The sequence below is a fragment of the Brachycentrus maculatus genome, unplaced genomic scaffold (assembly GCF_059751285.1).
Source record: "Brachycentrus maculatus isolate JH-2025_06_01 unplaced genomic scaffold, ASM5975128v1 h1tg000656l, whole genome shotgun sequence".
Classification (NCBI taxonomy): domain Eukaryota; kingdom Metazoa; phylum Arthropoda; class Insecta; order Trichoptera; family Brachycentridae; genus Brachycentrus; species Brachycentrus maculatus.
This window is the reverse complement of record NW_028281391.1, coordinates 507,530-533,952: the sequence shown is the minus strand read 5'-3', so window position 1 is coordinate 533,952 and position 26,423 is coordinate 507,530. Positions and strand designations below refer to the sequence as shown.

General features: G+C 30.6%; 1 protein-coding gene across 1 annotated transcript in view; it reads left to right on the top strand.

Moving 5' to 3' along the window:
• The first annotated feature begins 16,344 nt into the window (after positions 1–16,344).
• LOC148300784 (uncharacterized) overlaps positions 16,345–26,423 on the top strand; it is a 491,440-nt gene continuing 481,361 nt past the window's right edge. The window contains exon 1 of the mRNA XM_088274309.1: positions 16,345–17,269. The gene's annotated coding sequence lies outside the window, so the exon portion shown is untranslated. The remainder of the gene's footprint in view (positions 17,270–26,423) is intronic.

The following is a 26,423-nucleotide window of genomic DNA, read 5'->3' as shown; positions in this document are numbered from 1 at the left end:
GGACAGCCCTGTTTTATATAATAAACTCCGAAAATTTAAGTATGGACTTCCTAGTTCCGTCACATACGAGTTATCCATTTTGCCTTAATCTCAATTCTAAAGTCTAAATTAGATTCCAAATAACTCCCTCGTTATTACTTAATTAGAAATAGAAGCGTTCGTAAAGATAATAAACTCAAACGAATTTTCTTATGATAATTAAATCTTGCTTACGGTAGGCAGGTACTACTCTGGGTAATTAATTCAAGCTCAATTGATAAGTTTTGTACTCACATAGTGATTGAGTGGCAATTATAGGTGGCAGATAGAAATACGACAGCTTTATTAAGTGGCAATCAAGTTTATCATAAAAAGTTTAAGTGGGAGATTAAGAAATGATTTATTTAGAAACGAATATTTTTTCTTTATTTCCAATTTTTTTATTTATCAAACAAAAATTACAAATAAAAAATACCAAAAAATTACCCCCACTGAGTCTCCCATGCCGAGAATACATTTTACAATATTTATTTTTAAAATTATCTATGACATCCAATCAAATACATGGCCGAATGATGCGATCTATTTCAGATCTACCCACTTCCATTATCCATGTATAAATAGCTTATTTATGTTAATTTTCTATTATTAATGACCTAATGGATAATGAAAGCAAGTTCAATAACTTGATTGCATAATAATCATAGATTTTCCCACCAAAAGAAGTACGTGTTAGATTTTGTTTTATATGTTTCTCTGTTTTCGTATGAATTATATCATTAATATTTATGTATATTTCATCTATTCTTTCGTAGGCTCTGTAAATACACAGACTTCCATATTCTTCTTCATCTTTGTTGAGTATATGTATATATACTGATCACATACACCAACTGACGTCAGGTATTAAACCCCGTAAGTGTTCAAAGACGAACTCATTGTTAGACATCTGTAATAAAACTTGAAAATAATTTCTAGGAAGATGTGTCCAGTTTTTGTGTACGAAGATTTGGAGACGATAAAATTATTTTTCATACAATAAAGTCACTTGGATTTTCTATGTAATTAAACCATACCAGCTTTAAACGTATTTGTTTAAGTTACGTAAGTGCAATGCGACGTAAATCGGGAAACAGAAATTCTCTACGTGTTACGTATCGCAATTAAGTAAAATTTATTAACGAATGTAATACAGGTAGTTAGATTTTAGGGTATTATGTCACGCAAAGTTGCAATGAAATGTTGTTTACTGCATTTTAGTCACTTTCTCACGTTCTGTGGCCGTATTAACTTAATTAATACGGTGGAAAGAGCATGCCTTAAACACATAATCCTTGTGTTAAATGAAATATTGAAAACTTAAAGAAACCGTTAGGTCAGAAAAGTAAACAATGCTCACACGATACCTGAAAATTTCAGAAGTAAATAGTTGGCACAATTTTTTTTAATTAAAATTCAAGCAACATAGGTCAATAATTTTATTAAATAAAATGCCTCTTATCGGCCAGTCCAATATAAAAATATAATTTTCTTTATTGATTCGATAGTTGTTTTATTGTAGTATCCATCCATTTTTAATTTTAATTCACCTTTTAAAAAACGGTTTTCCTTAAAATTTATTATGACACGTGTTTCGATGCATTCCAAATAATTTTTAAACATCGTATATGGTCAAAAAAATTAATTGTGTTACATATTAGTAAAATATCAAAGATTGATTGAATTAGATTTAATTTATATTTATTTTTTATAAAATTTTGCATATTTTATTTAAAAATACACCTATGTATTGATGTTTATAATTGATCACTTTGAAAAACTTCGATATTATTTCGAATTTTCATTTAAGTATTATAAAATAAACGTACGTATATGAACAAATATATGTGCATACATATACCTATTTGTGAATTCGTATTCATAATTAATATAATATTTCCTTTTGAGGTATCCCACTAAGCCACCTTATGTGTCATGATGTTGAAGTTCTTTTGGCATATTTTCTTTATTTTTTTAATCTACTTAACCAACTAGTTTCGGCAAGAGGTTGTTGCCGAAACTAGTTGGTTAATAAAAATGTGAATGGATCAAAACACAAAGTCTTTTTATTTCACAAAATAATAAATAATAAATACACAAAAAATTAAGAAATAAGGCTATTTTTACTATGTGATCTTTTACCCATTCCTTTCTTATGTCTTTGGTCCATATTTTTGCTAACCCTCTTACCTCCAACGATAACAAATTTTTGAAAATCCTCAGAACTGTGTTTTGAAGTTTTCTACTTCCATACGTTTTTTCTTGGAACCATCCATTTTTATCCATCAGTTGTGGATGAAGCGTTTATCATAGTTGTGTACAAGAATATTTTTAAACCTTTTACTATAAAATCTTATTTAAAAAAATGTGATATTCACTGAGGGTATTCACATAAGACCCTTACTTTCCTCACAAGGGTTGCAGATAAACTCGCAAATACAGTACGTAATACGATGCAAAAATATAATGTTAAATATTCAAAGCAGCCCTTCTCCCTCTATTTGCATATTTCTGTATGAAAAATGAGCGAGATGAAAGGTACGCCTAAGGCCCGATTGCTATTTCCAATCTGCATATCATTTGCACATTTTGTAGAAAATCCACCACAGTACGAGTATGAGCAATCTTCAAGGGCGGGTTTTCAAATTTCGAGTCTTTTGATGGAATTTATCGCGAGTTTGATGAAATATTTTTACATTTAATAAAGCGGAGGGCGCACTTGATTAAAATAGTTTAATGGGCTTCATCTTCATCTTCATCTTACCTTAACTAACCCCTATTGAGGGCACTTGTACTTTTGAAAACCTTAGCCAGCGCTATCTGAGATTACAAGCAACCTTCAAATAGATCTTTATATTCTGCCAATTATAGATCAATAGTTGTTCGTATGGTGAGAGGGCTCAAGTAACACATCAAAGTTCAAGTAGACCCGTTCTACGGTACTAATAATATCAATTATTTTTATTTGGGAGTAGTTTAATGATTTTATTTATGGCAAAAACATATTGTCTTAGGATGAAAATATTGATTAATATATTTAATAATTAATTAAACCATATCCGCTCCCTAGGTGGAGCATATGGAGTCCACAAACTGTCTCCAGGCTTTTCTGTCGGCTGCCAGCTCCCTTGCATCCTCCCAAGTCAGATCCGCGTCCCAAAGTTCCGACGAGAACTGCCGACGAATTGTCATCAGTGGTCGTCCTGGGCGGCGAAAACCTGATGCCTTGTAAAAGAGGTAAGCTTGATTAATATATAAAATGATGACCGAATATTGGGAACATAGTATATGGTGCACTAGTATCAGTTAAAGCGAGTAAAAGCCTATCAGCGAAGGCTGAGTTGGCAGCACACAACGGAATCATGTTATCAAATCTCACGTATGAAGGTCAGGTATGGAGTTGGTAATATTAGGTAAAAGTAGACTGAATGCAGTTAACATGTGATCTCTCAAACAAATGAGCGGTAAAACATTGTTTGATAGATGTTCGAATGATAAAGTAAGGAATGATTGCAAAGCTGACGTAAGCATTATGGATGAATTAAATTAAGGTGTATTGAGATGGACTGAAAAGGTGTATTGGACTGGAGCAAAGAAAAAATGAGTAAAGAATGACAATTTCAGCAAATTTATCAGTAGAATGTAGTTAAAAATTGTAGCAGAAGAAGACTGTCATGATCCCTACATGTTCCGATCAATGCATCCTCAACATGTTTTTATTAGTAATTAAAATGTAACTTTTTTTGAAAAATCACTATAAATATATTTATTTTGATTTTAAAACAGTGTTACATTTTAATTATTAAATAAAAATTTACAAAGTTAGTGCTTCAAACATAAATAATATTATGTTTCTTTAGCTCCACATCTAAAACGGCTCCAGCCGCCCTCGTCAATTACACAAATAAACAACTGCAAATATCACATATTTTAAAAAAATCTTATTACTTAACTAACTAACTAACTAACCATCACGCCGCTTCCCCGCAAGGGTAGGCAGAGAGAATAGAGCGCCACACCACTCTGTCCTTGCAAACATTCTTCGCCTCTTTCACGTTCATGCATCTCCTCATACATACCCGCCGATTGTTACGACTCCTAACCTGACCACTTTCAAGTATTTAGCATACCTGATAGTGCCATGTTTTTCTCGGTCTTCCTCTGCTTCTGTTTCCACTAACATTCGCCTCATAAATTTGTTTTACCGTTCTTTCCTCACTCATTCGATCTACATGTCCAAACCATCTCAACACACCTTTCTTAATTTTATCGATAATGCTTATCTCAGCTCTGCATTCCTTCCTTATTTCACTATTCGCACATCTATCATACATCGTTTTATCGCACATTCTTCTGAGAGATCGCATTTCGACTGCATTCAGTCTACTTTCATCCTTCTTTTGCCAACTCCATGTTTCACTTCCATACATTAGAGTTGGAAACAGGACTCCGTTGTGCACTGCCAGTTTAGCTTCCACTGATAGGTTTTTATTTGCTATAACTGATTTCAGTGCACCATTCACTTTGTTCCCAGCATGCACTCTCCTTTCTATGTCTATATCAATCTTTCCATCCCTAGAAAACATACTACCCAAATACACGAAATCATCTACATGTTCCAAAATCTCACTACTTCTGATACGTTAATTAATTAAACTCGTTGTGTAATATTGCCCTTTCAAAAGAAGAAGCACTGGTCGTGTTTTACCATCAGGTGACCTACTAAGAGGCATATTTTACATAACGAGTTTTGGAAAGACGCATCGCCCGACGATTAGGCAGATCGTAAAGTGTCTTTCGCGTTTTATTGTGCGTGTAATCAGCGGGTATTCTAATAAATATTAACTTTGGGATAATAAATAAAGATTTCCGATACGTATGAAGAGGAAATTACGCTGACCAGTCAACAGATTAAATTGATTAAAGGCGCTATTCTAGAAATCGTGAGGAAGATTGATTGTTGTTTATTCAAATTAAAAAATATAAATAAATATCACACGCGAGATCAAAAGTTCACATTACTTATGATCGTGAGACAAAATTTGAAATTTTTATTGAAACTTATTTATAACACAGTATTAATAAGAAAATAAAATTATACAATATGTCATGTTTTATTATATTTCTGTTTTCAGAATAGCACTTTTGGATAAACTGGTCTATTTAATAATAAAAAAAAACATTATCCGCACCCCAATGGTGCATAGGGCACTGCGTCATATAAACGCAGTGTTATCTTGATCGTTTTACACATGAAGGAAATATAATCAGCCCTCCGCTTCAGGTACTAGTCTAGGGTAGGTAATATTGAATAAATATTACAGTGAAAAAATCACTTATATTTATTTTACCCCCCTTGGGAATCGAGCCCGGGACCTCTAGAACGGTAGCCGAGCGTGCTGACCATTACACTACTGAGGCGGATTTAATAATAATAATATTTTTTTGTATTTTTCTTAAAATATACGTTTGTGTATGTTATTAATGTGTTACGTATTATTTTAATATTATTTTCATCTTCCTCCTTCTGGTGGAATGGAAGGCTTGTTGACAGTCAACAGTCTGGCTTCTCCTGAGGAGTTTTACGTGGTTTTCTCCAAGCAATGGGCAAATGCTGAGATGACCTTAATTAGCCCACACTAGATCATCCCTCCTGTTCCGAACACAGATTAAAATAAAACATATTTTTTTTGTAACAAAAACAAAATTGGTGTACATAATAAGTAAGATAAATATTAAATGCAACTCCCATTAAAAAATGTAAATTAGTTTTACCGTAATTTTCTCACTCATTTGTTCCAGTCCAAACTATCTCAACACACCTTTCTTAATTTAATCCATAATGCCTACCTCAGCCTCGCATTTTTCCTTATTTCACCATTAAAACATTTATCATACATCGTAATGCCGCACATTCGTCTGAAGGATTGTTTTTTTACTGCATTCAGTCTATTTTTATCCTTCTTTTGCCAAATACATGCTTCACTTCCATATATTAAACAACAAACATCATTATCTTACCTTAGAACCCTAACTGTCCATCTCCTCCTCCCCTGACCCCTCCTCTCTTTCTTAAACTTGCTACCTGATTCTACCTATTTATCATTAGAATCCTAGAATACTTTTTTGTCTAATTGTTAATAATTGTTTTTTAGTTTTTTGATAAAATCTATTACATCAGACAATAATATGTATTAACTTTTAAAAACGTCTGAGACATTACTATCTGTCATTAGAATCCTAACTGTCGATCAAACCTCCTCCCTCTACCTCCTTCCCTAAACTCCCTTCTTCCTTTGCCCTCCTTATTATCGTCTTTTGTTATGTTTTTTTTTAAATGTCAATTTGTAATTTATGTTTTTTTAAATGTTCAAGTACTATCTGCCCACTGATTGCAAACGGCTATATATGGTATCAAACGTTTTGATCAATATCACTAGTCCGTCTTTGGTCGGTTGGAAGATATTGCTTTTTAGCAATAAGCCCGCCAATATACTTTTTATTTTCTGTACATGAAGTTTAAATAAATAAATAAATATTAGAGAACTAGTATGTTTTTTTCACTCTACCCAATTCGTTTTTTTTTCGGCAGTCAGATTCAGCTATATGGCGACGCGGTATCTACTTTGGGAGATAGAATGGCGTAAGCAGTACTTGCCCGCTTCGGAATCGCTGATACTCCACGGAAAAGTGTTCGTTCGGATAAATAATTTGTTTATTTTCTAATTTGGAAACTTTTAATCAAATCCCGATTCTAGTTTACCGGCAAGGCCGATTGAAAGGAAAGTTTGACGATTTTTTCAGCCACTCGGTTCACGTTCTGTGCCAGCAGGGAAGTTAGCAAGGTTGCCAAAACTAAAAATAAAAATAAACAACGCGATAAACTCCGTCGTTCATCTAATACTGAAAACGAATCTAAACTTCAACATGGGTATATACTCGCAATAATACGTATACTATCGCAAGTGGTATATGAGAGTTCATATGACATGTGAACAAAGAAAAAACCTCTTTATACCTTATTATTTATTGTATTTTCACACTTTTACCGCTATTAATAAAAATATAAAAAACGATTGTTGTTGAATTATCGGCCCGTTAGTACTATTTCACTAAACAAACAACTAAAGTCACGCTGCTTCCTTGCAGGGGTAGGCAGAGAAAATAGAACGCCACACCCCTGTTTTTGCAAACAATCTTCGTCTCTTCCTCATTCAAAAATCTCGTCATAAATACTCGGCGATTTCTGACCTAACCACTTTCAATTATTTGAAACGTTTGATCATACCAAATTTTCCTCGGTCTTCCTCTGCTCCGATTTCCAAATGCATTCTATTCATATGTTTTACTGTTTTTTCCTCTTTTGTTCGTTCTACATCTTCAAACCATTTCAATTCACCTTTCTTAATTTCGTTGATACTGCTTATCTCTCAACCTTGCATTCTTTAATTATTTCACCATTCGAGCATCTATAATAGATACATCAATTTATCGCACATCATATCAACATTCAACATAAATTTGATATGATAAAACAGAGAATTAAAAAAATAATTAATTCCCAAAACAAAATAAATGTCACAAAAATACTATTATTTTATTTTTAATTAGACGAGTATAATAAAGGGTATGGAAAAAAATAGAAAACATTTTTATTCAAACCCTCTTTCGCTATAAAAGGTTCCCTAAAACTTTTCAAATCTGCACGGTTTGTGCGAAAATCAAGTGAACAAATTATTAAGCTTAGCGTTATTATTGGCACATCCCTGGGAATCCTCTGGGGGAGGAAAGAGCAGGTCACGACGAACTTCAATTGAATTTTCTTTGCAAAGAGGCGGACTTCTCCAATGTGTCCTAATGGCCTCAGATAGTGTCCTCCTAACAATGTATTCCGGACGAAGTTCCGACGCTCCTTAATTATTAAACCACAATTAATTAAGCACGCATACACGTGCGTCGGTTAATTTAACCCCTGTTTACATGTATACAACGTAGATTTTTAGGGGTTTTGATATCGAAAGTTTTACCGAACACAATATCCAATATTTCTCTATAATAGATTTATATTATCCACTGACACTTCGTGATGGAATTGCATTTTTAATATATTATTAGATTAAAACCAATATTTTTAGCTTTTGCACTTTATTTTTATTTGACCAGCGACTGAGTTTCGTCGTTACCGACATCATCAGACTGGTGTGATGATGTCGGTAATGACGAAACCCGGTCGCTGGTCAAATAAAAATAAAGTGGAAAAGCTAAAAATATTGGTTTTAATCTAATAATATATTTCTCTATAACATGATTTATTTGATTGATTAAATATTAAAATCGAATACACCTCCGTAGTGTAATGGTCAGCACGCTCGGCTACCGTTCTGGAGGTCCCGGGTTCGATTCCCAGGGGGGGTCAAATAAAAAAAAGTGATTTTTTTACTGTAATATTTATTCAATATATCACTGGACTTCATGTGTAAACGATCAAGATAACACTGCGTTTATATGAAACAGTGCCCTATGCACCATTAGGGTGCGAATAAGGGTTTTATTATTCTTATTATTATTATTATTAAAATCAAATACTGATTTTCAGAGTCAACATATTTTTTTATTATTAAAAACACATTAAAATAAATTTTGTGACAATTGTTTCGCCTTGTTATGGCATATTCAAACTACTGTGAAGAATATAGCTATATAAGGGCCCTCAGTCCATTTAATCTTCACAGTAATTAAAAAATGCCATAAAAATGAGGAACATTTGTCACAAATTTAATTTTATGTTTTTTAATAACAAAATATAATTAGGTTTACTTTAAAAATCAGTGTTTGAATTTAATATTAAAAAAATGTAGTTTTACAAAATAAACGTTAAATCTATAAATGCATAATTTAGTTAAAACATTTTGTGTGAATCCAAATATTTGTTCACAAATCTGGATTATCTCCAATAATAGAAGTTGTTTTTATTATTATTATATTATTTTTGATATCTCAACATAGATGAAGAAGAATATGGAAGTCAGACGTCCACATTCTTCTTCATCTATGTTGAGATATCAAAAATAAAAATACATTTTTTTTTCAATATAATAATAATAAACCCTTATCCGCACCCAATGGTGCATAGGGCACTGCGTCATATAAACGCAGTGTTATCTTGGTCGTTTACACATGAAGGAAAGGTGATCAGCTCTCCACTTCAGGTACCAGTCCAAGGTAAAATTGAATAAATATTACAGTGAAAAAATCACCTATATTTATTTTACCCCCCTTGGGAATCGAACCCGGGACCTCCAGAACGGTAACCGAGCGTGCTGACTATTACACTACGGAGGCGGACATTTCAATATTATTTCTATAATTATATTTTAGTAATATTATTTATTAAATCGCTTTTGTGTTACTTAATTATTGAAGCATAATTTTATTTAACACGCCTACACGTTTGTTCGGTAATTTAACCCATGTTTACATTAATACAACGTAGATATTTGGGATTTTTACGTTAAAAGTTTCACAGAATACAATATTCAATATTAAACAAAGTTTATTCAATATCTTAGTATTCATAAAAGAGTAATATTATTTCGTTGTTTTATTACTTCATTATTAAAATATAAATTTATCAAAACATATATTGAATATCTCAAATTGACGTTATTTATAAATAAATCTAACATTCACATTTGTTCTGTTATTCCTTCATCACAAGTAAATAAACACCAATACAATAAGGGTTGTTAATTTAATTAATCCGTTAACATTTAAAAAAAAGAGTTTTGTGATAAAAAACACAATTTATTAATTAAACTTTTATAACATTAACATAAAAATGATATTGTTACTTCGTGAAATACTTAAAAAAATATTACAAAGAAAAAAGATTGAAAAATAAAGTTTCATTCTGAAAATGTCTTTGCCTACACCCTTATACTCGAAAAAAAAAAAAATATGTAGACATTGCGAAACATAATGACAATATACCTTACATTCAAAACTGAATAAAAATTGTCCTCCCCCTACCCAAATGACGGCTGAAATCTACCCTCGAAACCTACTCGAGGGACTTGAAGGCTGTCGAGGAGTGGAGAGGAAGTTCCGAGTGACCTAAAACGGAAGTGCGTAGGTTCTGTTGCCACTTGAATTGTTTACACTCGTTAGGTATGTACTACAATAGTATCATTCCTGAAGAATTGTATTCATGAAAATAAAAATAATACAGACAAAATGCAAGAAACGTTATTATATAACCTCTTACCAAGATTTTAGTCTACCAGGGTTGTGATGAACCCATCTCTTCGTCAGGACAACCACAACACCAGCATGCAAACAATAATACACGTCACTACTAAAGCACTATTTACATTGTACTTACAATCACATAAAATATATTTCTTATGTGATTATGATATCTAATTACAATAAGCGATACAATAAATAACTTGAAACCATAATTTAACCAACTAACCATAACACCGCCTCCGTAGTGTAATGGTCAGCACGCTCGGCTACCGTACTGGAGGTCCCGGGTTCGATTCCCAGGGAAGGTCAACTAAATAAAGGTGATTTTTTCACTCTTATATTTATTCAATATTACCCTGGACTGGTATCCGAAGTGGAGGGCTGATCACCTTTCCTTCATGTTAATGATCAGGAAAACACTGCGTTTATATGATGCAGTGCCCTATGCACCATTGGGGTGCGGATGAGGGTTTTGACGTTTTGAAGTTGAACCATAACACTGTTTCCTCATAGGGGTAGGTAGAAAGAGTAGAACGCCACACCAATCTGTCTTTGCAAACACATTTTGCTTCTATTTCCAACTATTTTCGCTCATAAAATTGGTTTACTATTCTTTCGCGAACCCAAACCATATCAACAAACTTTCTTAATTTTATCAAAAATTTAAAACTTTTTGAGTGTGTCCAAATACTTGTTCACAAATCTAGATTATGTTTAATTAGGAGTTATTTAAAAAAAATGACATCCCAACATAAATGAACAAGAATATGCAAGTCTGGGCATTTACGGGGCTTACCATCGTCAAAGGCTGGTTAAAGCGATCACTTTACACAAGTGTAACATTTCCCAATTCAAGATAAATATTTATAATACGTGTGTAAAGTGATCACTTAAATCAGCCCATGAGGGGTCGTAAGCCTCGTAAATGCCCAGACTTCCCATTTCTTCATCTATGTTGATATGTAATTTTTTATCAGTGATGCTTTTCTCACCCTTGCATTATTTCCTTATACCACAATTCGAACATATATAATACATTGTTTTGCCAAACATTCGTCTGAGAGATCGCATTTCAAATTAATTCAATTTACTTTATTTTGCTAACTCCAATATTTCATTTCCATTTATTAGGGTTGGAACCATTATTAAATATATATCTGGGTTTTTTTCTTGTAATATGTGTAGGAGTAATTTGTGTGGTGCACTCCATCCCTCTTGCCTTGCCGGTACCCATTGCAGGGGTGTCTTACAACATAACGACATAATAATGGGGGCGTCTATCTTTGTCACACACGTGTACTACCCATTACAGCGAATACTGAAATGTTGCACGCGTTTATTCATAGTCGTATGCGCAAATAACATATTTGTTACATTGTAAGGGGGTCGATTGAAAAAATATTGCATCATTTGGGGTTTCTCTTTAAAATAAATACTTAAATTTTTAATTATTGCATTACTTAGTAAATACCACTTTTCTTAAAATCTACCGTGACACGTGTTTCGATGCATTCCGCATCATTTTCAAAATGAAAAGTATAAGTTAAATAAATTAATTAAAAATTGATAGATTTTACCATTAAGTGACTGCCGAATCAATTTATGAAATTAAATATATTAAAATCTATTTCAACAAAAAATAATTTTTCACTGAGTAGATATTTCTGAATAGATTAATCCAATTAAATTAAAAGCTGAATTTAAATTGAAAATCATATTTTCTTGTATAAATCTAAATAAAGTGTCTTTTATAAATTAAATCTTTCTCAAAATAAGCATAGATGGCGTCAGTGAACTCACACGTACTGAGTTATAAGATAAATGATTATATGTAAAAGTTTCAACAATTTTAGTAGTTTGGTTAGAATGAGTAAAAATCGTGGGTAGAATGGGGAATGTTACACGCGTGTAAATTGATTACTTAACCAACCTATGACATGTCATAAGCCCTGTAAATATCCAGACTAGGGGAGTGGGTTCTTTTTACAAAAAAAATTTTTTTTCGTTAAATCGATGTATAATGAAGATAGAAATTATTAACACAAATATCCACAGATATCATCGCTTTGCAAGTTACATCATACTTACTAACAGACGGACTTCGACGTTGATTAACGTCCAGTTAAGTTTTTTGCTGTATATTCTAAAAACAGAAAAATATCCAATATACATACACTAAACAAATAAGGTGTGGAAAGACATGTTACCTATTCGGCTGTTGCCCGGTTAATGGGTTCTGTCTTTGCGAATATTCCATTAATATATATTTATATATTATATATACTTACGTTCATTTATTTAAAGTTTTTGAGAGGAATTGATGTTTGCATCGTACAAAGGGTTGGATGTTTACAAATGTCCTACTGATGACGTCATCACCGGGATGATAACACCAAAATATTGTATAATTATGTTAACGCTTGACTGGCTTATCGCAAAATATTGTGCAGTTCTGAACATGACAATGCGTGCTGGGTGTTGTTACACAAATATGCGAGATGCATTATCGTGTCATGCCTTGTTTGGGGTATATCTGGGGTAGGTGTACTACTGTGGAAATCGCTTTTATACAATTTACCCCTATTTATTTTCTTCTTTATCCTTCTCTTAATTCATATGGACCCAGTTATGCAGGAACCATTATATCCACCATTTTTTTAATTTGAATTTTCGCAGAATGCTACGTCACTAATAATAAATGTTTAAATTTTCTAAAGACACCTAACTAAATAAAACAACACAATATTTTTTTGCAGAACATTTTTCTAACACACAACCAATAAATCCACGAAAAAAAGTTTGAATCATCAATGTGGGTTGGCAGCTTTCATAATTTTGTGCGTTAAAATTATTAACATACATGAAAATAGTGAGAAAAAATCCATGTCATTTGAATGTGTTCGATATTGAACTAAAAGAAGAAAAATATATTTCGCTGAAAATGTCCAAAATGGTTGGATGTGAATCATCGAACCTATTCCATTTTTTCTTTAATTTTGCTGAAACCCAACCAATGAAATACCGAACTATGACCTTATTGACAAAACAATCAAAATTTTGAACGTAACACACCATTAACAATGATTATATATTAGTTATATCAAAACAACCATAACTTCAACCATTTGAAATAGCAATGTTATATATTTTTTTTTGTTTTGAAAACATTCAAATGCAATTTTCTCAGCTTGCCAATTTGTGGGTTAAATGGTTTCTGCTATATAAATTCATGCTGCATTGTTATCATGATAACAAATACCTAAAAATAAGAACAATTTGATTCTCTGTTGTCTTTTGTATGCCGACGATGCTATACTTCCTGCCGATAGCAAAGAAGACCTGCAGTCGTTGGTGACAAAAATGTATAATGTGTTCAAGGCAAGTGATTTTCTGATGAATATTGCCAAATCCAATGTTATGGATTTTTAAAGAGATGAATGCATATATGGGTGAAATATTGATAAATGTGGAAATTATGGAAAAGTAGATGATTTTGCGTACTTGGGAAGTATATTTTCAAGGGTTGAAAATATTGATTAAGATATAAAGAGATGAGTGATGATGGAGTTGTCATTCCAAAACCGGTAGTCATGAAATAGTGTTTTTGAGTGGCATTACACAATGTGAACGATGAATGGTAAGAGTAGTATATAGATAAGAGAGTATTTTATTACTATGCCACATAATGGTTTAATATAGTTTTTTTTTACGTTACGAAATGTTAGCTTAGTTAAATAACGAAATTACAAAATGAAAGCTTTCTTTTGTTTTTATTTTATTTTATTTTGGATTAAGTTATTATCGAAGAGAATTGTATATTCACAAATTTATGGTCCGAAGTAAACAAAGTATTCATTGTAAGTTCTTACCTACATGAAAACGGAACGACTATTGTTCAAGAACCGAAAATCGGTTATCGTAAAAATTAATGATATCGAAAAAAACACGCATCAGTGCATGCTTACTGTTGTAGGTAAAAAATAAAAGATTCAACCCCCGCTAGGGACAAAGATACGATAAAATATACGTTGTACGTTTGTAGGTAGCATTGCACATTGAAAAGTACCATCACTAAGAAAAAGGATCTTTTCTACGCTGCACTAAAAAAGGGATAATGTCGTCTTATGTGCAACGGTCATAAAAATAGTCTATTTTTTATTTTCGCACGTTAATTTTTTTATTTCAGTATTTATAAAAGTAAATTATTTAATGTGTCACATAGGGTATTTTTTATGAGGTTTATAAATTCAATTTTTTCGTCGCGTGGCATGTTGCGCTATCTTGTTGAAACCACAGCTCTATCACATCAATATCATGCAACTGAAGTACGAAGAAGTCAGTAATCATGGTTCTCTAGCGCTCTCCATTGACTGTAACATTCTAGCCGGCATCGTCTTGAAAAAAATGTGGGCCAAGAAGCCTTTGTCGAGACGCCCTCTTTATTTGTAAAAATAGAAAAAGGGAGAAATTTAACAATCGGCGGGTATGTATGAGGAGATGCATGTACGTGGAATAGACGAAGAATGTTTGCAAAGACAGAGTGGTGTGGCGTTCTATTCCCTCTGCCTACCCCTGCGGGGAAGCGGCGTGATGCTTAGTAAGTTAGTTCGTTAGAGAAATTAAAATAAAAAGGATCTTTTGTTTGCCGCCCTTAAAAGAAGGAATATTACCTTATCTGTAAGGGTCAGAATTTTTTTTATTATTTTAGTTTTCTTTCAATATTTATGATAGTAAATAATTCAATATGTTTTATTTGAGATAATAAAAAGAAATATTATTTTTCAATACATTCTTTGTACACTACCCTAAAAAAACAATAATATTTCATTATCTCAAATTAATCGTTCAGAATTTTTGTTGTTGTTTCCACAGATTACGTTTCATTTCGGTATTTATTATAGTAAATAATTCAATATTTTTTATTTGCAACAATAAAGAATGTCAAATTAAAAAATAAGGCAATGGTCAGAAAAAAAAATCACTACGACAGATTAAGTTTTATTTCGTTGTTAATTTTATTAATAAATCAATATGCTTTGTTTGCAACAGTAAAAAGGTAAGTATTTTATTGAAAATATTTTTTTTTGTAATTAAGGAGGATCTTTTCTACAATGCGTTTAAAAGGATAATGTTATCTTATCTGGAACTGTTTTGTTAAAAATACCATGTTAAGATATGGGGAACGAATGAATGAGGAAAAAATAGTTAAACAAACTTATGAAGTGAATAAAGTTGGAAATAGGAGCAGTGGAAAATGGAGGAAAATTTGGTATGATCAGGTATTTAAAATCTTTATTAGGGGTCAGAATAGGAGAGAATAATCAACGGATATGTATGAGGGGATGCATGAATGTGGAGGCGAATATTGTTTGCAAAGAATAGCGTTCTATTCTCTCTGCCTACCCTTCTGAAGTAGCGGCGTAATGTAAGTTAGATGAAAACATAAACAATCGAGGTAAAATTTTCTCTCTTTCTCTCTAACCCTTATCCGCACCCAATGGTGCATAGGACACTGCATCGTATTGATGCAATGTTATCTTGATCGTTAATTATATGAAGGTAAGGTGATCACTCCTGCGCTTCAAGGACCAGTCCAGAGTAATTATAATAAATATTAGAGAGTAAATTTGCTAATATTTATTCTCACCCCCCTGGGAATCGAACCTGGGACCTCCAGCACGGTAGCTAAACACGCGTGTTGTGTGTGTGTTTTTTTTAATTTTAGCAATACATCAATAAAATAAAATAAATGACAAGGCTAGTACTTTCTGACTTAAATGTAACGAAAATGAATAAACGGAACGTATTCTCAAATAAAGAGCTTTAACTTTTCATAATCAGTCAATATGATTTACGTCATTCTATCTTCAGCCACAAGAAGAAAAAAATGGTTATCTTTTAAAATGGCAACGATTGTGAAACCGTGCGAATTGTGATTAGAAACTCCCGCATTTTGTTAATAAGAAGGCTTTAAAATTCGAACAGGAAAACTTGTCTGACGCGCACTCACAGCGAGTTTATACCCGCGCGCCGGTAAAGGCAGTCTGCGCCTTACCGCGGTGACCGGTGGACGCGTGTTGCGCTGTGTGCGGCTCTGAGCTTACAGGAATACGAAAACCGTTCGCGATCTAGTGACTCGAAGTAATGCAATAATCAAATATAACAAACACCATTTATCGGTCGGCGAATCCGATAAGAAACTTACAAGAATGGATGTTTTAACAAATCGTGTTGTTTTAAATAAAACTGATTTCGGATAAAAATCGACAGTTTTAGTAAAGATTTCTCCCGTTGGATTTTGCGTTTCTACTTGATTTATAAACGCGTATTTTTACCGGATTTTTAATTATTCAAGATCTGTGAAGAAATCATATAAAACGTGTTTACAGATAAAAAATTGTTTTGTGAATGGAATGAAGATGTTTCAATTTTGAAGCTGTGTAGCGATAACAGTCGTATCTGTGACGAATTGCGAATTCGGCGCTAAGTGACAAATAATAACAAGTGGAAAAATAACGAAAAAATTTTCATTTACGTCCGTGTCTAGATTGAAGATTGGAATCACATGAATATTAATCGTTCTGGTGTATAAATTAATGTGAAACTAATTGGTTTCGCTACTTTTTTCATGCATCTGGTTTGATTTGTCAGTCAAAATATATCAGATTCGGACGTGTTTTGAATAATTATACGATATAAATCTTTCAGCCGACATAATGGGCTCAAAAACCTTTTGATAGAGCTACGTCAACGTAACATCTCGAACATATAATTAAATTATGCATGAGAAGTCAACTGCCATCAGTTTATTGTGTTCGTGGTGTGAATTCATCGATTGATTATGATAAGCTTCGATAAACAGTGATAAAAAAGCTTAAAGTCGTAGTGTTGTGAGGTTTTATAGTGTTGAATTTGTGGTATTAATTTTTTATAGAAATTAAGTGGCAGCAAGAGGAACTCGGAGATAATAAACACTCGTACAAATGCGAAGATTTAAATAAAGGTAACAATATTTATTCTGAGAATTGCTTTATATATTATGACACATGATTTCGTAATAATTTTAATTTGAAAAATACAACTGAAGCATATATTAACATAAAAATAAAATATTGAAATGCTAAAACCTGATTTTAGCACACATTTTCTGTGTTCACCATTAAATAAGGATTATTTTTCCTTACGTTCAACTTTGTAATATTTGAAAAGCGACGCCTTTTTTTTAATATAACATTTTTTTAAAATTACAACCTTTTTAAAATGATATATATAAAGCCTTAAGCTCTTTTTAACACCTGTTTCATCATTCATCATTATTATAAAGACGTTTTTGTATTTCACGGTCTTATGTAAGATTTATTGTTTTTTTTTTACACATAAAAGATATTTACGCAAAAAAAAATTGCATTATTAAGGCGTAAGAATTACATCATAAGTTGATAACAATTTAACTGCGTATTACAAACAAATAAATGTAACAATATTTTTTCATCGAAATCAAAAATACACCAAATAAGAAACAGAAAATACAAAAAAGAACACGAAACAAAAATTACCATTTTTTCAGGATTTATATATATTTTTAATTTCTTATATTCGATTACAAAATATTACTTTTGCGCACTCTTTTAGACACAGATTTTTTTTTAAATGGGACACTCTAAAATATATATTTTTCAATGTCATTCATGATTTATTCTGATTAATAAAATTTATCTAACATATTTTTTAATATGGTGTTTGATTATAAATATCTATCAAAATACGTGGCACAATAGATTTTAAGATAAACAAGTATTTACCAAGTTATATTAAATTGAAAAAAAACTTATTTTTTATATTCAATTCATCATTATCTATTTTAAAATTTAAATCAACATTACGGCTACAATCTGAATCTGAAAACGATTTTTAAAATTATTACAAACCGATATTATTGAATTCAAACATGTTAATTACAATTTCAATTTTTCAACGCATTTTTCCAATCGGTGGACACTAATACGAGCAGCATTAAATACACACCTTTCAAAGCTGCTGCCAACTTCTAAATGATAATAATTACCATTAATATTTTCAAAATCAAAATCAAATTACAAAATATTTTTGTGCATCTAACCATCCAGTAAATCATATTACTTAAGAAAAGTTATCTGAGCGGTCATTGTGAATTATAATATTTTTATTAAATAAATCTCAACGTCACGATAGTTTAGTAATTGAATAAAACCCTAAGCCACGAATTATTTTGAAATCCAACCTAATTGTAAGTTCTGAGAAAAGTGGACTCATTTTACCTGAGGGCTTTTGAAACTAAATAAGTCACACCATTCATCTTTTATGAAAAGTGATAAATATGATGAATTTGGTTGATGAGTCTGTATTAAAAAATATTCAAAAGTTTGATGCTGTTTTTTCTTTTATGTTTACTTTACATCTTAGAATCTTTTCTTATTTTCGTTCCCTTATATCACTTAATAATTTAAACAGTATAATCAATTGTATACTTCGGATAAAATTAAGAAAGGTTTGTTGAGATGATTTGGACATTTGGAACGAATGAGTGAGGAGAAAACGGTAAAACAAATTAGGAAGATTAAAATTAAAACAAATTAGAACAATATAGGAAGTTGAATTCTTTATTTATTTATTTTTCAAAACATATTACATACATTAGTCATATATATAATATTCCCGATGAGTGATTTCTAATTAGTTTCAATGAAGTTGAAAAAAGTAGCAGAGAGGACCGAGAAAATTTGACATGATCGGGTATGTCAAATGCTTGAAAGTGGTCAGATCAAGAGTCGAAATAATGGGCAGGTATGTACATATGAGGAGATGCATGAATGTGGAAGAGACGAAGAAAGTTAGGAACGACAGAGTGGTGCGTTCTATTTTCTCTGCCTACGGGGAATCAGCGTGATGGTTAGTTAGTAAGTTAAGTTATAAAATAAATATGTTGTATATCGTCTATCAATACCAACTAACGCGTTGGTTGCAACGTATGGAATCTAAGAACACTGTAACTGTCGTTTTCATTCACTCACCCCTTTGCTTAACTTTAATTGTGCATTCCTTGTACAAAACAAAATATAAAATAATGTAATATACAAAAAAAATGTAATATTTGATATGGTATATTTCTAGTCGTGTCCGTAAACCGAACTGCCGTATGTCGAAGAATGTCGCCAATATGTAGAAAAAAATCAATCGATTTACAATACATTTTCCAATTTTGTATCCGTTCGTGTCACTTTCACATTCCGTACCGCAATAAATGTGGTAAAATCACATTTGTGTATCCTATATGATGACGATTAAACCACTTTATGTATCCGAAAAATAAAGAAAAACGACTTTTTAAAATTCCGTTTTCACACGCTAGCACTAAATTCAGAGGGTATTTAGTTTCCAAGGTTCCTTAACACAAATTCGATACCAAATCGATATTTAGAGCCATCTCGGATTTTTTCGTCGCTCGAGTAATTGGAATTTCTTAATTTAATGATTAGATCGGGCGATCATTACTCAAACCATTTATTCGGGAAATTCATTATCTAGGATATTGGAGACGCTTCGCATTTCCAATCTGTAAGATTTTCGGCAAAATATCGTATAAAGCAATTACAAAATTGTATTAAGCGTATGATTTATGTTAGATGTGTAAACAATTTTATAACCAGAAAATATTGAAGTCATTTGGTATTTCAAGGGCTTACGACTTATCATCGGCTGGTATAAATGATCATTATGTACGATTGCTCATGGTTTTAAACATCCTTAACATTTAACTTTTTGATTTTGTATATCTACAAAATCTATGGGCATGTTTTGAAGTTAAGCTAAGCGAAATTTTCGTGAACTTATAATGCAAACGAACATTTTTTTCTATTTTTTAGTATTTCTTATTCTTGTTTATTTAACTGGATATTTTAAAAAAAATAATAAAATAATTAGGTCAATACAATTTATGTAAAATATTCATAATTAATATATTTTCTTTTTTGTGTGTTTTTTTTTAAGTTGAGATGTACTGTCTAAATGTGAGTTAGTTTACCTAGCTCATAAGCGTAGTAATTAATGCATTTGACTTGATATATTTATTTATTGTACTAAATTAAAGATATAATACCATCCTTTAAACTCATTTTTCAAAATTTTAAATATTTAAGTATTTTCTTTATTTAAATTTATGTATTGTTATTTTTATGAATGTTATCATGCAAAGATTTGCAAATAATTGACAATTTAGTTTAAATTGCTTGGTGTTGCATTTTATCATTATTAAATCATTTTGAAATCAGAGGAATGTGTTTTTTAGATTTTTGTTTTCAGATTTACGTACATACACACACACATACTTGATGATCTACTCTTTTGGGTTCTAATGTAAATAAAAATGTGATGTATTTTTATTAACATTAGAAATATATATCGTGCGATATTACCCTAAAATTACCGTACATCAATATTTTACACCTATTTTAGCATTCCATACCTTTTTATCAAATTTACGACATAGTTCATTTAAATGAGGCTTCAATTATCGTATTGTATCTTTGGCATTGAAAGTTTTCGGTCATCTGTGAATGATTCATAAAAAATGTACTAAATTCATAATGATCTTGAAATATTTCAAATGACAAATATTAGGAAATCATTATGTTTTAACCGATTGTAAATTGATTTCCATGAAGTGTTTAATGAACCGATTTGTTTGCTGTTGAAAATAATTATATTTACAAGGTATTCGGACTTTTTATATACGAGTATTATATAAAATACCTTAAATGAACAAGTGACGTAATATCCGGAGTTGTTCTTAACTAAAAAAGTGAGAGATATGTTAATTTATTTTTATAGAAATATCTACTTATACAAAGCGTATCCGAGTATATGCTTTTATAAACACATACACCCTTTTTTTAGGTGCCCTTGAGGTTTTTAGTATTTTACGAAAATGAAACAATATAAATTATTCAAATTTTTGATCATCATTATTTCATAATTCTGTTTTTTTTTCCATTTTTAAGAACAAAAATTTATTGACAAATAAATATTTTAAAAATTTGTATATAACCTCTCACAAAGATTTTTATACCAACCGGTTTTGAGACATAGCTGTCAATAGCATGCAAACAATATATTGCATGCTGTTGTAGTGATTGTCCTGACGAAGAAACGGGTACGTCTCGAAAACGGAAGATATTAAAATCTCGGTGAGTAGTTATATACTAATATTATTACAATTTTTGCGAAAAATAATATGAAAGGAAAAATGACTGACCACAAAGTAAGTGATTTAAATATTAATAATTACGAGAACAATTTCACGTTCTAATATTTTGATCGTGTCCAAATACTTTTCCATACTGTTCCAAAATCTGGATTGTATCCCATAAGCAGATCTTTTTAATATCAATTTTAGACATCCCAACAGAGATTAAGAAGAATATGGTAAACTGGGCATTCACAGGGCTTATGACCTGTCATTAAGTGATCACTTTAAGCAGTGTAACATTCACCGTTCTACCCATAATTAATAACGACACCATTAATTTTTTTGAAACTCATACAAATCGCTCATTCCTTTCAAGAACGTCATAAATCAAAAATCGTCAATTTTCAGTTGTGCATGTTTTCGGAATGCCTAGAAAATGTACTATATCCCAGCAAAAGAGGCATATTTTTAACTTAATATTTACCCGCTACAGGGCAGAAAATGTCGATTTTGCATTTTGAAGAAAAGGTATTGTTAAATGATTTTTTTAAATGTACTAAATATTTTTCAAATGGAGAAAAAAACCTTCGGATTTTACCTAAAAGATCTGTTACACAATAAAAAATTCAACAAGTGGCTTGATATTTATTTTTAATACATTGTATTGTATTATAAAAGTTTTAAAACGTACTCCTGAAAAATCAAGTTTTTTGATTTATGACGTTCCTGAAAGGAGTGAGCGATATATCATATATCTCGTGACGCTTCATGTTTCAGTTCAAGGCAGCAGCAAACGTGAAAACTAAATATAAAAATATTTAATTCAATTTATTCTTCTTTTTTATATTATCTTCCAAACTTTTTGTTTACAAGAATTCACATCTGTGTATTTGAGTAACATTGGAAACATTTACGATTTCCTATTTTATGCGATGGAACCAATCTAAACCATAAATTTTAAGGCTTTCGTTTTTATCTTCGAGGTAACAAAGCTAAGAAAAAAGATTCGATCATTTTACCCCTTGCAATGACTTATACTGACTTATACTTACATATACTAAAAGTTCAGAGTGACTTTCTGAACTTTGAACAGTTTTGTGCTACATTTTCGCTAATCATTGACAAATTGTGACTAATTGAAGATAATTGATTGTTTCGTATGTCAAGTGCTGTTAGTATATTAACGATTTATGTACTTCTTAACCCTCCGAAAACTTTGTGTTAAATTTTCGAAACTTTTTCTGGAAACTTTGTGAGGAAATAACGGTAAAACATATCTATGAAGCGAATGAACTTGATAAAAGGAGCAAAGGAAAACCAAAAAAAATTGACATGTTCAAGTATGCCAAATGTATGAAAGCGGTCAGGTCAGAAGTTGAACTAATCAACGAGTTTACATGAGGAGATGTATGAATATGGAAGAGGCGAAGAATTTTTGAAAAGACACATTGGTGTGTGATTCCTGCTTCTCTGCCTGCCCTTTCAAGGAAGCGCCGTGATGGTCAGTAAGTTAGTTATGATTTGTATTTTTTTTTGGATATTTATTGAATATTGAGTTTAAAAATGAAAAAACGTTACAAGTGGGAAAGTTCTCCTGGTTCTGGCAAATATTCTCCATTTACATATTTTTACATAGAGACAAACAATATTTGAAAAGACAAAGTGAGGTGGCGTTCTATTTTCTCTGCCTACCCCTGCGGATAGCGGCATAGTGGTTAGTTGGTAAATTGGTTTTAGAATACCATAAAAGTATACGATTTTGAGCACAAATCGAGCACTTTTTTCAACAACGTCGTTTTAAAAAAATCGTCAATTTTTAGTTGTGCATGTTTTCGGAATGCCAAGAAAATGTTCTATATCCCAGTAAAAGCGGAGTATTTTTAACGTGATATTTACCAGCTACAAGGCAGAAAGTGTTATTTTTGCATTTCGAAGAAAAGGTATCCTTTAATTATTTTTTTAATATACTAAATATCTTTCAAATGGAGAAGACACATTTAAGTTTTGAAAAGTTCAATAAGTGGCTTGATATTTATTTTTAATACATTTCATTATATTTTTAAACTTTAAAAACGATCTCCTGAAAAATCAAGTTTTTTTTATATAAGTATGACGTTATTGAATGGAGTAAGCATAATGACACAATCTTTACGTTTTCCTTTTAAAAAATATTTATGTAAAGAAAGCTGATCTACCGTTGTAATTGAATTTATTTTTTGTCATAAATATGACACCAGTATTTTATCCAGTTTCAGTATGAATGCCGAAAAACGATCTGAATTTTCATGGAAAATTCCGTTTTCGCATTTACAGTGTACAAATCTTGTTCTGCCATCCCGTAGACCTTGGGGTGGGATTATTCGAACGTGTGAAAAATGTATTGAAAACGATGAAGCCAACAATAAGATACCCTTTTCTTATTGATGTAAAGATAAATTGATACTACATCCACCGCTTCCACCTTTCTTATAAATCTTCATAAAAATTCTAAGGTATAAAAATGTAGCGAGATTTATAATACGAGTATGTACATATAACATATTTTGAATATGTCGTATTCATACAGGAGAAAGTAACCAAGTGCATTATTTTACAAAAACGTGATCATCGACTATTTGATATCTTACTGGCTTTATATTGCCCTGAAAAAATACCAAACGATTTTAAATTAGGAATTAAAATATATTGACTTGTTAAAAATGACTAACTGCATTGGTGTCTATTTTCTTGCCAAGCAAAAGTGACTTCAATGGCCCAAGAATTTTTGGTAGAAGGTCACTTTCTCCTGTACGACTACGATATGTATATGTATATATAAATATATATATATATATATATATATATATATATATATATATATATATATATATATATATATATATATATATATATATATATATATATATATATTTATTTATATATATTTAAATATATATATATATATATATATATATATATATATATATATATATATATATATATATATATATATATATATATTTATATATATATATATATATATATATATATATATATATATATATATATATATATATATATATATATATATATATATATATATATATATATATATATATATATATATATATATATATATATATATATATATATATATATATATATATATATATATATATATATATATATATATATATATATATATATATATATATATATATATATATATATATATATATATATATATATATATATATATATATATATATATATATATATATATATATATATATATATATATATATATATATATATATATATATATATATATATATATATATATATATATATATATATATATATATATATATATATATATATATATATATATATATATATATATATATATATATATATATTTATATATTTATAAATTTCAGTTTTAATGGCACGTTCAGTAGTTAAGGACATTTTTTAAATTAAAATTTTGTAGAGAGTAGTAAAACTAATTAATCAAACGCTCCTTAACCTGAGAGAAAAATTCCTGGAACTGATATGAAAGACAAACTTTTGATATAAATTCACGCGTGTCAATTGCACCCCGACGGAGCTTTGCCAGTCCCATCCCTTACACAAGCTTCCATATCCTTCACAGCCTTTCATAATAGCCTACTGAAAAATTTATTGATTTATTCCTGTTCTGATTTTTTTCTCAACGAATTCGCCGACGGAGAAAAATGGGATATCTTTCCACGAAGATGGAGCGACTTTATACATGCTAAATTTATCGCCGATGTAAAATGTTGCTTGCAATTTTTGCTTAGAAATAGATAAATTCGAATACAAAATTTTTATAGTAAATCGTAATAATTTAGATTAAATAATTAAATAATTACAATGTAACTTTGTTTTAAAATCACGATATTTATAGTGATTTAAAAACAATCTTACATTTTAATAATAAAATGGAAAATCACAAAGTTGGTGCTTCAAATATACATTATATTAGATTTAATAACTTGTTATTACATTAATAAACTCTAAAAGGTTTTTTACAAGATTTTTTTTTAATACGAGTATTTCAATCAGCATGTTATTTCAGAAAATTGATACTAAATCAACAAACTCTTACGAGCCTTTTCTAAGCTAATAAAGGTATTGTGCGTCCATGTATAGTGGTTGGTATATTTATATGGAAGTCCTGCGTTCAATTCCCAGGTGGTCAAAATAAATTTTTATTCATTGCTTCGGTATTTACTTTGTGGTAAGACATGTTAAAATGATTAAGGAAACACTTGTTTTTATACCACTAGAGTTTATTAATGACTACTAGTTTCGGAAGCTAAACTTCCATCGTCATCTCTGAATAATAACTATTATTATTATCGTTTTTATTATAATTATTAGTATCAGTTATTATTCAGACCTGACGATGGATGTTTAGCTTCCGCAACTAGTGGTCATCAATAAACTCAAGTGGTATAAAAACGAGTGTTTCCTTAATCAGTATAAATGGTTTTCACTCTTATAATTTTTTAAATTTTTTTAAAAACCCTTGTCTTCATAAAATAAACTATTGAATAAACATCACATCTAATTGACACAGTGATCTATGCACCATTGGGTGAAAATGAGTGTAAGTAGTAGAAATTTTAAAAATATTTTATGAGGGGAAACCTCAATATACTCCTCTTTTACAACTGTGTTATTTTTTTCTTACTTTAATTATTATTCATTTTTTATTTCCTTATGTTTATATTCAACGCATTTTTTATTTAGCAAAATATATGTTGGATATTGGATACGGGTATCCTCCAGGATATAATCAGTAGGGGTCTAGATAGTCCGGTTTTGACTTCCGAAATAACGTATAATGTACCCGGCTACCGTACCCGTCACACGTCACAGTCTTTATTCATAGTACCTGTCCTTCGAACTAATTACGCGCGGAGTT